Source organism: Nicotiana tabacum, chromosome 4 (assembly GCF_000715075.1).
Source record: "Nicotiana tabacum cultivar K326 chromosome 4, ASM71507v2, whole genome shotgun sequence".
Taxonomy (NCBI): Eukaryota; Viridiplantae; Streptophyta; class Magnoliopsida; order Solanales; family Solanaceae; genus Nicotiana; species Nicotiana tabacum.
In genome coordinates, this window is record NC_134083.1 from 134,530,335 (window position 1) to 134,546,250 (window position 15,916).

At 37.3% G+C, this 15,916-nt stretch overlaps 1 non-coding gene across 1 annotated transcript; it reads left to right on the top strand.

The window, feature by feature from the left end:
- The first annotated feature begins 6,697 nt into the window (after positions 1-6,697).
- On the top strand, positions 6,698-6,804 carry LOC142180483 (small nucleolar RNA R71). Its single transcript, XR_012709106.1, has one exon. It is a non-coding gene; the product is annotated as a small nucleolar RNA R71 (small nucleolar RNA).
- Positions 6,805-15,916: the final 9,112 nt, after the last annotated feature.

Consider the following 15,916-nt stretch of genomic DNA (forward strand, 5'->3'; position numbering starts at 1 on the left):
TTGTAACTACGGGAAACTCTGGACCTTAAACAGGACTGATGGAGACATGTTAACACTGAAATTTCATGAACACATGCATACTAAACTGAATGAATACACGATTACTGAACTTCTGAGATACTGAATTGAATAGGTACTAAACTGAATGAATACTGAAAGACATGGAGATTATAATATAAGGTCTGAATGAGAAGGTTAGTTATCTTCAACATTTCTCCAAAACACTTGCCAGCTAACAGAGCACACCACAAGCCTCACAGGGCATTATAATACGCATAACATGAAACATATACGTGAATATTGGTCTGTCATGGATACGTGAATGTTGAACTGACATGGATATATGAATACAAAACCGGCACGAATGTTTGAGTACTGAACTGACATCAATGTCTGAGCACTGAACTGACATCAATATCTAAGCACTAAGCTGGCATAAATATCTGAGTATTGGACTGATATGAGTATCTGAGTACTGAACTGACATGGAAGTTATAACATGAGATCTGCATACTGAAAACCTAAATGTCGTGACATAAGATCTAAATACTAGAACTTGAATGTTATAACATGACACGTGAAATACTGGGTGTACAGCCACCAATTCTGGTGGAAACTTTACCTCATAAGCTACTTGCCCGATCCTTCATAGGATCCTATATGGCTCGATGTATCTGGGACTAAGCTTTCCTTTCTTCCCAAATCTTATAACACTTTTCTTAGGTGAAACTTTCAAAAATACCTAATCATCAACTTGAAACTCTAGGTCTCTACGTTGCACGTCCGAAAAGGAATTTTGGCGACTCTGAGCCGTCTTTAAATGCTCTTGAATCAACTTGTCTTTCTCTATAGCCGGATAGACCAAATCTGGTCCCAACAACTCTACTTTGCTAACTTCGAACATACCAATTGGCGATCTACACCTTCGCCCATACAGAGCTTTGTGCGGTGCCATTTTGATACTTCAATGGTAGTTGTTATTATTAGAAAACTCAATGAGAGGTATGAGATCATCCCAAATACCTTTAAAATCAAGGACATATCCTCAAGTTTTTGAATAGTGCGCTCTTCCTGGCCATCTATCTGAAGATGAAAAAGTATGCTGAGGTTTACTCTTGTGCCTAATCCTTTCTGAAAAAACTTCTAAAAGTTTGTTATAAAATTGAGCACCACAATCTGAAATGATGGACAACGGAGTCTCGTGCAATTGGACGATCTCTTGAATGTACAGCTTAGCATAATCTTCTGCTGAATCTGTGGTCTTTACTGGAAAGAAGTGCACTAACTTGGTAAGTCAATCTACACTCACCCAATCAAATCATGCTTCAAAATGAGCGAGATGATCCTATTATAAATTCCATATTTACCATCTCCACTAAAGAATATATGTATTATGAGATAAGAACTTGGTTTTCTGCTGCTCGATTTTCACTTGCTAATAATTCAGATACTTGGCCACAAATTATGCGACATTATTTTTCATGTCGTTGAGATCATGTTAGATCTCTGGGAAACCTGGGTAGATATAACACCTGGAATTATGGGCTTCTAACATGATCCTCCTTCTCTAAGTCCATCTATGTCTGGACAAACAATCCATCTTAGTACCTCAAAGTACCATCATCTCCCCCTTTGTTCAAAAGCCATCATCTTATGCATGTGTATCCCCTATTTCAGCTACAAGTAGGGATAATCAAATTGTTTCTACTTCACTTCGACTACTAAGGAGGAACAAGTCCTGTTCTGGAAAACAACTCCACCACCTTCAAAGTACGAAAGTCGAACTCCTAGATTGACTAAGTAGTGAACTTCTTTCACCGTAGTTATCTTGTCTGCCTCATTCATGACCTATACTTCCCAAACTAGATTATCTTTTAAAGCTACTTCCTGAAAATACTTATAGTATTAATGTGAGCTATGTCTTTAACCAGTATATCAAAGATTAGAGTCTCGTGCAATGGAACTACCCTCGTGACACATAACTGGAAATGATTTTTATAGTTTTTATATCCCAAGCTGATGACGAGCTCGAAACACACACTTAAATTATGCTCGCTAATCAAAAATAGTATAGTATAATATCGTATCCACATGGATTGGATTTAAACAACATTCTTGTAGTTTCTAGCTTGGTTGCTATCCAAGATAATCAATAATTGAGATTTCTATGATTTTTAACTACAATTAACTAAGAATCTAAAGCTATTTACTAATGACAATCGCAACAAAAGTAAGAAAGGATGTTATCAATGGGAGAAAATAGGGGTTGATAGGATAGGTGCAAGATAATTGTTCGTGATCTAACTCTAGATAATTCACTTCTAATGTTCAAGTGAGTCTCACGAATTCACTCAATTATTAGTTCAAAGATTAGGCAAAACTCCTCTCTCGATTAAGTCTTAACCTCACAAGATGAACCAATTTTAGCACGTGAAGATATGCAAGAATGCGTAGTGGATTGCTCTTTAGGAGAACCTATTTCGATTATCCTCCTAACTAGGTTTAATCAATGATTCAACTAGCCTCTTTTGATTACTGAAAAAAATTAATGAACTCAACCAACAATATAATGCAAAGATATTACTAGTTATGCCTCTCTCGATTACATGAACAAGTGAATATAGATGCAATGATTAAATCATCCAAAAATGCTTCAATACATAAAACTAGAGTTATAATCCACAAAAAATCATCAATACACCAAATCGATCAAACACCTAAAGATAACTACTCCATAGATATGGAGCAATTCATCATAAATAAGGTTAAAGTAGAGGAAAACATAAATTCAATCCAAACTCGTGTCTTGAGTGAGGAAGGAATGATAAAATCCTTGTGCTCGTGTTCTTCCCACTCCTCCTTAGCCTCCTTAGGTTGAATATGTGTCAAAAGTCCAGGAAATAATGTTTTTCCATGTACTTATACCAAGTAGGGTCGGGCAAAAACGAAATCACTTTCTACTAGCCGAAATTGGATTTTCACTCTGTAAAAATTACAGTGGCACGCCGCATGGGGCAACGCGCCATGCGGGGAATTAGTTGGGAAATCTAGAGAGTTGATTTCTCACGGACAACACAGATTTGCATTAGCGCGGTGCCCCACACACTGCGGCAATGGGGATTTCTCAGAATACGGACCAAACTTCGACCCCTGAACACGATCCCGGCTTAATCCCTTGGGCTTTTACTCATACTTCAAAGCTCCAAATCACTCGAATTCATTCCATAACATCTACATAGCTCGAAATCACTCCTACAAGGTATACAAAACATAATAAGTGCAAAACACTATCAATTAAAGCTCAAAACGAGTAAAGTGCAGTAATTAGAGTGCAAAATAAGGCTAAAACACGAGTTTCTAGCCTACCATCAACACCTCACACTTAAAACATTGCTTGTCCTCGAGCAATCAAACTACACTTCACATAGAACATGACCTTTTTAAACAACTCTCATAACTCATCACACCAAGAATATTTAAAACAGATTTAACACAATACCGTAACATCCTAGCCTCAGGATTTGACTCAAAAGCACCATGCATTATTTATAACCTGCTCACTTACTCTAATACAGAGGTCAAGCATTACTTTTCCTTCATGAGTCAAGTGCCCTCACACAATAATAGAGAGTAGTTCCACACACAATGAAATTTAAGAACAATTAGGAACTCAAGATAGAAAGAATTCGCTCACTCTCAAAAACAACATTCATATGCCACAAAATACGTACCATAGGCTTGCCTGTAGTGTACTACTCTACTAATTGAGCTCATTAAGTCAAGGATCAATAGGACTTTCATTGGTTGTAATGTAGGCTGCGGGGTGGGCATGACATATTTAGATATAAGAATGACTACACATCCCTAAGTACTTTAATACATACATTTATTATCATTCAAAACCCCACACTTATGTCAAATCAAAACTCCACCTTCAAATTAATATACATTAACTCCCCACTTCTTTAAGCACAAATGCATTAAGAGTTACCACTATCACATAATATTTTTCACACAACAATACAACTATTTTTTCTTTTCTCTTTCAATTCAAGTGGCTCTTATCTTTTTTATACAGTGCACCTTTCTTCCTTATTTCATTAGTTTTACTCAAAAGCCAAACCAACCACCCCACACTTCAACTTTTACATAGTTCATACCAAATTCAAGTGCTCACGAGAGGTTGAAGGTTCAAATAGATGGTCAATTCAAACAAATGAGTAAGGCTTATAATGTGGTTACCAAAGAAAAAGGATTATAGGATCCACGAGCTTAACTAAGATACATAACAATTAGGTGGATAAAAGCATATAATTGGCTCAACAAAGAAATGCCTATATCACTTCCAAGACTGAACAAAACTACTATTTCATTTTGCAAACACACGGAGCAAGTTCTAGACATCAAATGAAATGCATAGAATACACAAAAACTCACACACACCTGGCACATAACTGACTCAGGATTGGACTATCATGACACCCTAGTCAAAGTAGTTAAGCAAAGTTAAGATCATACAATTTAAGGTACTTATGCAAGAGTAAAAAACTAAGCCTAAGTGTCACAACTAAAGCACTTAATATTCTCAAGGTATAATAAAGTCAATATATATGGTCTTCATTTCAAATCATAGCACAAGGCTTCCTACTATTCTACAAAACAAAAACTAACTACACCCGATTCAAACAAAACCCTTGGAAAAGAACCGCGACATAAAGAAAAACTAAGGGGTAATTATTACACTACCTAACAAAAGAAAATATTTTTTTCATTTTCTTTCGACTTTAATCCCTCAAGAAACCTGTCAAATGATATCCATCGTCGGGAAAAAATCAAAAAAATTAAAATTTTTATGGATGTTTCAAAAAAAAACATTTCTATCTCTAACTACTAAAACTAACAAAACTAACACATATACATACAACATAAATCTATCCCCCACCCCACACTTTAAGTTGTAGCATGTCCCTATGATACACAATTAAAAAGCATAAGGTAAAGAAAACTTCCCTGAACATCTAGTCGGGGTCTGAGTCGAAGTCGGGATCCATTCCTCGCCTTCGAACTAATGCGCACATCCATGCAGATAGCTTCTTCTTAGCCTTTTTGGGGTACAACCCACACTTATCTTTCTCACTCACTGCAGCCTTCTCCTTCGAGCCCTTCACTTTCCACTCAACACTTGAAGCTGGTTTTTCTTTTTGTGCCCCTTTTTCTACATTCATATCAAAAGTCACTGTCTCCTCACCCACTCTAAGCATGAGTTTCCTTTCGTGCATATCTAATATAGCTTTACACGTCGCTAAGAATGGTCTTCCGAGGATGAGGGGGCCTCCTTATTCTCCTCCATGTTCACCACTATAAAGTCTTCGGGAAATACGAACTTATCTACCTGAACTAACACATCCTCCCCTATCCCCTCAGGTATTACAGTCGTTTGGTCCACCAGCTACAAAGATATTGGCACTGACCTTATATCTCCAATCTTCTTCTCCAGTTTCCTGTAAATAAATAGAGGCATTAAGTTATTTGAGGTACTAGAATCACATAAAAATTTATCAAAATTGACAGTTCCTAACGAGCAAGGTATAGTAAAACTTCCTAGATCTCAACACTTTTGTGGAAATATATTTTGCAATATCACACTGCAATGCTCTATGAGCTTGACCACTGAGGTCTCATTTATCTCCCTCTTCTTTGTAAGGATCTCCTTCATAAATTTGACATAAGCAGGCATTTGTGAGAGCACTTCTGTAAATGGTAAGTTCACGCGAACCTGTTTCAGCACATCTAGAAATCTCCCAAACTGTTTGTCCAGTTTTTCTCTATTAGCTTTTGAGGGAAAGGTAGCGCAAGCATATGATCACTCTCATCACGTTCCTCCCTTCTAGATTTTTCTTCCTTCTTCTCCTTCTTAGTTTTTATTAGGCCTTTCTTCTTTTTGTCATCATCACTTTCCAGCTGCTCCCCACTTTCTTTTTCAAGTATCACATCTTGTTTGATTGGGGTGGGGTCTTTCAATACTTGCCCACTTTTCACGATTACAATATTCACTGTTTCTTTGGGATTTCTCTTAGTATCAGCAGGTAGAGTTCCTGGAACCCTCTCAGATAATATTGTTGCAATATATATCACTTGTCTCTCCTGGTTTCGAAAACTAGTACCCAGTTCTTTGATAGCTGCTCCATTGGCGTCCAGCCTCTCATCATGTTTCAGAATGAAGGCCTTCATGAGATCCTCCCCAGTTCTTTGTTGCCATGCATTAGCTGTACCCCCAGATGAACTCCATGAAAAACCGGGGTGCTTCTGACCCATTGCATTATAATTTCCCACATCATTTACTTCCTCAATTGAGGCTTGACACTCATAAGTAGGGTGTCTTCTTCCACATATATCACAAGCTGCGTGAGGCTCATTTTATATCAAGGCTAAGGTCAACTTTCGTACTTCTTTAGCCATAACATCAAGTTGTACCTGCACAAATGTAATAGCCTTAACTTGGTGAACACCTTTTGATCTTATTCTTTCAGCACTCTCAGAGGGCCACTAATTATCTTCTTCAGATAACTCATCAAAAATTGTAACTATCTCCTCTAGAGTGTTCTTTATCAAAGGGCCTCCAACTGCATTGCTCAATGTTCTACGCAAGGTTGGTGTCATTCCTTCCCAAAAATCATGGAGTTGCATCCAGAGTTCAATTCCACTATGTTGACACTTTCTAACTATCTCTTTAAACCTCTCCCATTCTTCAAACATAGTTTCAGTCTCTTTCTGGCAGAAGTTATGGATTTCTCTTCTAATTTTCCCATCCTAGCTGAGGAGAAATATTTATCAAAGAATTTTCTCGTCATCTCCTCCGATGTTCTGATCGATCGACTGGGCAAAATCCTAAGCCACTCCTTAGCATCATCCTTAAGTGAAAAGGGGAATGCCCTTAAGTACACTGCATCTTATTACACACCGTTGTATTGAAAGGTGTTCATAATATCCTCGAAGTCCATTAGATGAGTGTTTGGCTTCCCTCTGAAGACACACCGATTCTTAAGGGTTTGAAGCAACCCTTGCTTCAACTCGAAATTGTTTGTTGCAATTGGAGGTGGTCTAACACTGAATAATCCTTGATTGTAGATCGGTCTAGCATAATCGCCAAGTGGTATCCTAGGCAATTTTTGATGTTGATGTTGATTAAGTGTGAGGCCCATCTCTTCTTCATAGATGTTCTGCGCATATTTAATAGTTGCTTCCTCAGCATCCCGTACAACTTGTTCTCGTCTTTGGGATGCCTCTCTTGCAGCCAAATCTAGATTATCATCATCGACTCCAGCCATAGTTTCTTTGGTTGAGGCTTGCCCAACCTTTTCTAATGTCTCGGTGAGATATTTTTCCTTCCTCAGGTGGTGCATTTGTTTTTCTATCTCTGGCTCCTATGGTAGCACTTCTTTCGCAGAAGTTCGATTCATGCACCAATCTCAACATGTAACCTGCGCACACTCAAAGAACATCAAACGTAAAAAGAGAAAAATAAAATAAAATAAAATAAAAAATTCCTGAATTAGCACTATAAACTATTTCAAACATTATTGATTGCCAATCCACGATAACGACGCTAAAATTTGATGAGCTCGAAACATACACTTAAATTATGCTCGCTAATCAAAAATAGTATAGTATAATTTTGTATCCACATGGAATGGATTTAAACTGTATTCTTGTAGTTTCTAGCTTGGTTGATATCCAAGATAATCAACAATTAAGATTTCTATGATTTCTAACTATAATTAACTAAGAATCTAAAGCTATTGACTAATGACAATCACAACAAAAGTAAGAAAGGAAGTTATCAATGGAAGAAAATAGAGGTTGATAGGATAGGTGTAAGATAATTATTTGGGATATAACTCTAGATAATTCATTTCTAATGTTCAAGTGAGTCTCTCGAATTTACTCAATTATTAGTTCAAACATTAGGCAAAACCCCTCTCTCGATTAAGTCTTAACCTCACAAGATGAATCAATTTAAGCATGTGAAGATACACAAGAATGCGTAGTGGATTGGTGTTTATGAGAACCTCTTTCGATTATCCTCCTAACTAGGTTTTATAAATGATTCAACTAGCCTCTTTCGATTACTAAGAAGAATTAATGAACTCAACAAATAATATAATGCAAAGATATCACTAGTTATGCCTCTCTCGATTACATGAACATATGAATATAGATGGAACGATTAAATCATCCAAAAATGCTTCAATACATAAAACTAGAGTTATAATCCACAAACAATCATCAATACACCAAATCCATCAAATCCTAAAGAGAACTACTCCATAGATATGAAGCAATTCATCATAAATAAAGTTAAAGTAGAGAAAAACATAAATTTAATCCAAACTCGTGTCTTGAGTGAGGAAGGAATGATAAAATCCATGTACTTGTGTTCTTCCCACTCCTCCTTAGACTCCTTAGGTCGAATATGTGTCAAAAGTCTAGGAAATAATATTTTTCCATGTATTTATACCAAGTAGGGCCGGGCCTAGACGAAATCACCTTCTCCTAGCTGAAATTAGATTTTCACTTTGTAAAAATTACACAGGCGTGCCACATGGGGCGATGTGCCATGCGGGGCATTAGTGGGGAAATCCAGAGAGTTGATTTCTGACAAACAACAGAGATTTTCACTAGCGCGGTGCTCCACGCGTTGCCCCATCCGCCGCGATAGGGCAGATTTCTCATAGTACAGACCAAACTTCATTTTTTGACATCCAGACTTGGTCCCGACCTCCGAACACAATCTCGGATTAATCCCTTGGGCTTTTACTTAGACTTTAAAGCTCCAAATCACTCAAATTTATTTCATAACATCTACATAGCTCGAAATCACTCCTACAGGGCATAAAACACACAATTAAAGCTAAAAACGAGTAGAGTGCAGTAAATTAGAGTGCAATAAGCGACTAGAACATGAAATTATAGCCTTCCATCTTCTGACTATGCGGGTTTCAAATCTCCAACTGGACTTACCAATTTTCACATCTTCCCTTAGACCAATGGTTAAGGTTGTGTACTAGTAGTTTCTTCTCTTTTGTTGGGATCTGAACAATTTTCCTCATCTTTTGCAATTCTTTGCACTTTACATCAACGACGAATCATCTTCTGACTTACTTTTGAACAATCTTTCTCACAAAAAAAAATATTACTTACATAAACAGAAAGCTAATGTATTCACAACAATCATACACAATCTTAATGATTTAACTCTGCTCATACTGCCAATTTTGGAAAAACCCATTTTCGATAACTCTTAAAGGTTATTCTTCTGTAGCTTGCTCTCTTACTATTGAGCTGATTTTTTTCTTCTTCCATTGTCATCGTACTTCAGATTTAACTTAAAATCTTTGGGTTCAAGCATTCTTTATTTCAAACAGTTACCCATTGATTAGTGTTAACCTAACTAAGTAAATCAAATTATACCTCTGCTAGCTCAGCTGAAATTGCTAATTCAATGTATCTTCTAAAAGCTTACTTACTATTATTTTACTAACCACCTTCTACCATCATATTTTCTTGTTCTTATTTGAATAACTAAAGTGAAGCATAAGGTTATTTCTAACTTCTCTCATCATCCGACCCTATTCTACGTCCGCATACTATCTTTCTTTTGTACTATGTACATGGATCACACTTAGGGAAATTTCATATGTATTAAATGAATATCTAACCCAAAACTTTCTATACACTTTAAATTCATATCAGACTATAAACCTTCGGGGTAAACACGTAGTCACATAACCTAAGGGGAAACTGTCATATCTTTTATCTTATAATAATAGCTGCTTCTTATAGTAACTTACTAATGTGGTACTTTCTTGTTCTGCTTTGAATAAATCTGAACAGCTTAAAATCATCCCCTGAAATTAAATATCGGATGTACTTGGTTCTCATTTCGTACATCATGTCTTCTTAGTCATATTCATGAGTCGTACAAAAAATACATCTATGGTAATATCAAACGTTTCTAACTCCTAGGTATATTGCCCTTAGGCTCTTTCTATCCAAAACTATAGTGACCAATTCTATGCCAATTCTGCAGTCAAATTCTTTACCTCTTACACCGTAGGGTCTAACATATGAAGTATCATCATCCAACCTATGGCTCCATTTTTGAGAATTAAAATAAAATTATTTTACGAGGTAAAACACATACGGATACACTACCGTACACAAACTTGTCCTTCAGAGTATACCATCACCTGATAAATCACTTCCTGCACCATCCGACGAGTCTTGAGTCTTAATTTGGACCTAAAACATGCGAATATTTTGTTATAATCATTGTTACTTACTTTTTCTTTTATCACCCATAGGCATCACTATGTACTCAGAAGTCACCAAAATTTGGACACACTGAAAATTGGAGATCTGGTAGCTGAATAACTGATAACTAGCATACTGAATAACAATAAACCTGCTAACTGAAACACTGTATAACTGGTAAATGAGGTAAACTGTAACCATAAAACATCATAAATGCTTTCATACTTTCTAATAAGGTTATGCTCTAATATGTACTAATATCGATTGTATCCACTTTTAACATCCCCTCAAGTCTCATTTGTTACCAACCTGTACTCCATAATTATACCCCAATAGGCGATCATATCCTCTAGGACCTTGGGTTTTTCCTGCCCGTCATTTAGGCATTTGCTACGTCTGGAATTCGAGAAGAAGAGAAGGTTACCTATTGCTCTAAGCTTTATGGCACGATATATAGTATAAAGCAATAAGACATTCCTGAATGTGTTGGTAGTTAACCATTTATATGCGTGGTCGGCACACACATATAAAGAAAACTCCACAAGACACGACTTCATAGACTCCCTAGGACACTTGAACCTATTTCTATAATACCAAGCTTTGTCATGCCTCAAACCTGGGCATGGACTTAATATGACACCCGGTGCCTGACTACTTATGACCGAGCGAACCAAATGGCTGACTGAATCAATATGTGATATCATAACATACTAAATGCGGAAAATAAACTAACACATGCTGATATACTGAAAGTCTGAATGATAGAAATCAAGTGCGAAAGCACTAATATAAGTTTGAAATATATAGGTAGCAATATTTCTTAACATGAAAAGCCCGTGACTCTATATAATCGTTACTCTAGTCTATGAATCCTCTAATGAAGTACTGAAAACACTGACTGTCTGTAAATACTGAAAGATTGTAAAATACTGATAAAGCCCCGAAAGAACTAAGGCTCACCCAATAACTGGTACGAGAATCCTAGCGCTCTGAATCGTCAACCTATAAATCATTACCTGCATTGTGAGATGCAGGCCCCAAGCAAAAATGGACGTCAGTACATTTGAATTGCACTGGTATGTAAAATAACTGAAAAAAGAACTGTAAGTGCTAGAACTAAAACTAAGCTGATAACTGAGAACTGATAATAGAAAACTGAAATGATAACTAATAACTGATAACTGCTGAAACTTAAACATGAAATGATAACTGATAATTGAGAAGTAAGGATATGAGTACTCCCTCTTCTGAATGATGAACCACCTGTTTATCTGAATAAACTACAACCTCGGGCCCAATATATATGTGAACAAGCTACGGCCTCAGGCCCAAGTATACGTATACATAACTACGGCCTTAGGCCCAAACATGCATAAAGCATAAACTATGGCTGCAGGACCAAACATGCATAAAGCATAAACTACGACCTCAGGCCCAAATACAGGTGTTCAACATTCAGGGATTTAAATTCAGGAACTGAAATCAAACTGCAATATGTGATGCTGAAATACTGAATCATATTGAGTTACACGATACTTGAATACTGAATAGGACTAGACTGAGACATATATTCTTGAACTGATTATGAACACTGAAACTTCAATTGTTTATGACATGCTGAGTAATCTAGACTGAGACGCATGGGCATCAACCTGAGTCTATATTGATTACGCACTGAGCTCACAACATTCAAAATGAAAGTCATGAACGAGTTATGAAGCTAGAGAATAGAAGTTCTACAACTATTCAAGGAACTATGCTTAACTATATTTCTGAGGTAATTAGTAACGTCGTAAAAAAAATGTAGTATAGAGAGAATCACTAACATTCCCAAACATAGAGAGTTAGCCTCACATACCTTGACTCTAGTCCTTTTAAGCATATCTCAATGTTAGTCGCCTCTTTCAACGATAATCTATGTCAATATATATCAAGAGGAACCAATATTATCACTAATTCTCATGTTTTAGTCACTTAGGCATTTTATCAAACACCTTATGGGCGTAAAGCCTCATAGCCCTTAGTAATTGGTATTTTCTTCACAAAGTTCTCATTCTACTATTTCTAGGTGATTCTATAATCCCAAATAGATGTAACTAACACCATTTCGCATCACACAAATGCTTACAACAATCATAAGTCAACAACCCAAAACCCTAGCATAGTTCATATGGTTCTCTTTATCAAACCCATTTAATTCTCTCAATATTCATCAATTCATAGTTATAAATGATTTGGCAGTAGAAGCATTACCTTTTTGACATTCAATCCTCTTGAATTCGAGTTCTACGGTTTCTTTTCTCAACAATGGTGTCCCGATCGAACATAAAATGATTTGAAGGATTTACCTATGCTAATAAGGTATTGGTGAATTTAAATTAACTTAGAATCGTATTTAGAACTCACCTTGGATGATGGTGGGACCTTGGGGAAGTTGGCTTCTTTAGAGTTCCCCTTTCTAGAGCAAATGTACGTGTTTGGGGTTGTCGGGAACGAGGTAGGGTTTAAAAAAGTGTACGCATCACAAAAATTGAGGAGAAAATAAAAGTAGCTTGGATAAATATCGTCGGTGCGGGGCATCATCAGGGGCGCCAAAATAATTGTGCAAGGCGCCATCAGAGGCGCCACAACTACAGTACCTTGCACTGTCAGGGGTGCTGAGGTTAATTCCCTGGACAATGCCTTGCAGTGTCTATGGCCGTGAGGTTACATCGCCTTGCACTGTCTAAGGCCATGAGTTTTCATGGTCTTGCACTGTCTAAGGCTGTAAGATGGACCCTCCCATAAACTTAGTCGATTCTATCGGATTTTATGCACCGCTTTCCCGGTCTTGATTCCAAAATAATTGTTTCCACCCATACTTATCCTGATAGGAATTCACACGTTAAAATGTCACATTTATACTCATTTAATGCACCCACAACTAATTCAAATTTACGGAGTGTTACAAGAACCAGGTATTTACAGCAAAACACACTTATTTACCATCATAGACAGGCATATTCACGACCTTCACCACCATAGACAGACATATTCACCACCCTCTAACCTTATCTTCCCCCTTTTGGCATCATCGAAAAAAAAAGATGTTAAATAGAGGAAGCATATTTAATGTAAGATTCGAGGCCATATAGGCTACATCACAAGGCAAACAGACTAGGCTGAAGATCCAATATTGTACGAAGCACTAAAACAATACAAGAGAAGTCATTTAGTGGTTCCAAAAGAATCCCAGGGCCTTGTTTTAAACCATTAGAACAAAATAAACTAAGTATACTCCAAGATACTTAGACTAAAATAGAAGAGAAAAAAGAATAAAGCATCACTGGGGTCACAACGGAATCTAAGGACACTGGGAAGGAACAGGTTCATGGGTGAGAGGAAGAGGGGGTTAATGGTTTCACAAGAGTGGAAATTTGTTGGGCATGAGCTTCCCTATCTCTTCTGAGCTCTTCCCTAAGTTGCCTGGTTTCTTTTCTTAACTCATCATTGTCTTCACGAAGCTTGGCATTCTCTTCAACAGCTAACTCCAACCTCTTATTGAGCTCTCTTGTCTTGCTGATTCCACGTAGAATAACAGATCCTGTTGATCCTGTAGCCTTGATCTCCTCATAGCCAAGAAAATGTTGAACTTGTCAAACAGATCAGTCAACATGAAGCCATAAGGCATAGCATACTTAGGCTTGGAAGTGTTTGTAGCTCTTGCCATATGCTAAATCATCAGGCTAGGTAGATTGATAGGTCTAGCAGTATCAAGTAGCTCCATTACAGCCATGTCCAATAGGGTAGCTTCATGCCTTTTCTCGGACCTCTGAAGATGAATGAATTGACAAAATGAAACAACAACATGTGGAAGGGAGTCATATCAGTCTTGTACACCTTCTGGGGAGCATCCAGTTAAAACTTTTGGGAGAACTATCTTGGGACCAAAATTCTAGTGTCAACATCATTTTCTATGGCTGGCCACTTTTTCTTCAAGTAATTGTCAAATCCTAAAGAAGAAATATTCATAAGCATCCCTAGCTCCTTAGCATCAAACTCCATTTCAAACCCACTTACATTACTTTTGACTACCTTTCCATCAAATTAAAAGTCTACATAGAACTCCACCACAGTAAGAACACATACAGGGGGAAAGCTTTGACAAACATATGTTTCCATCCATGTAGCTCAAGTTTTTCAACCAGTTTAGCCATCCCCTTTTCATCAGTATTTACAAGAATCTTCCCATTAAGCACTTTTCTGTTCCTGAACTCTGTGAGTTTATCAACCACAACTGGCACATTCTTTCTCTTTTTTCCTCTACTGGCCCTTGCAGATGAGATAGCAGTTTTTGAAGCTTTGGTAACCTTTATCTTTTGGCACTTCTAGACTTCTTAATGATTTGTTCATCAACATCCTTTCTTTTACTTCTTTTAAGAGGAGTATTAGAAGGAGGAGCCACTTCTTTCCTTGTTGGGACTGCAGACTTTGTTGCTTTCACAGGAGTTTTCTTGGGTTTCTTCCCTACCTCAGACAAGGCAAGTCATCTTTATCACTGCTGACCTCCTAATATCTAGTGAAAAGAGTTAACAAGGGCCAGGTTCTTTAGTCCTTTTCTCTCCACTTGCGTTTTCTGAAGGGGCCATGACAGTCTTCCCAATAGTTATAGAGCCTTCAGATTCCTCAGTTATATTCTCATTTTCTTCCTCACTTTATTCATCCACTCCTTCACTCTCGCTTGACTTTTCTTGATCCCCACCATCATTCTCAGAATTACCCTCTTCTTTACTATTATTGTCGAGGTGGGGATGGTGAGATCAGCAGGGATAGGGGATGATGGTGTAGGTACAATAGAGGATATCGATGGACAAGAAGCAGGTTTTGGTGCGGGTTCACTAGATGGTTTGATACTTTTCTTTGATTTGGGCTTCATGTTCTTGGATTTTGCTTCAGTCTTGGTTGATGATTTGGCTTTAGAAGGGGTTTGGGTGGATTTAGGCATGGTGATCAGAGAAGATAATCGATGAAGGGAGAAAAGAGGATTGGTTCTTGATATTGTTTATTAATGCTTGCTTAGGGTTTGCGAGAAACTGGAAGGTCTGATAAACTGATCATAAGGGGTTTTAAAGACGCTACTCCTGTTTTGACAGGAAAATAGAGGGTGACCGAATTTGAGTTCTAACGGGACTCTTATAATGGTTAATTTGACTGTTAGAATTTCAGGAATAATTAAACTCTAATTGCTCTAGGATTCCCCCTTACTCTTTGACTAGAAGAAAACTAGAAGCGATGCTAACAGGATTAGAAGTATGAGCATAGAAATAATTTAGGATATTAAGTCCCAATGAATTATGACAAGATGGCACGTACCAGAGTCGAAGAACCAACTCCTTAGTAACTCCTTACTTGTTTCTGCAATAAAGCTTCAACACTTCACATTAGTATCATGCAACATAGTTATCAACCAGATTTTCTAAGCAGGTGTGTATGCTTAATACAAGCACGAGTCTGAATCAAACACATTTTACTTGACTATCTACATTAATTATACTTCTTCTAGCCAATCATTGGGGTTCAACTAGTTGGAAGTATTTCTTAGACCTAGTTCTAGTTTGTTCCT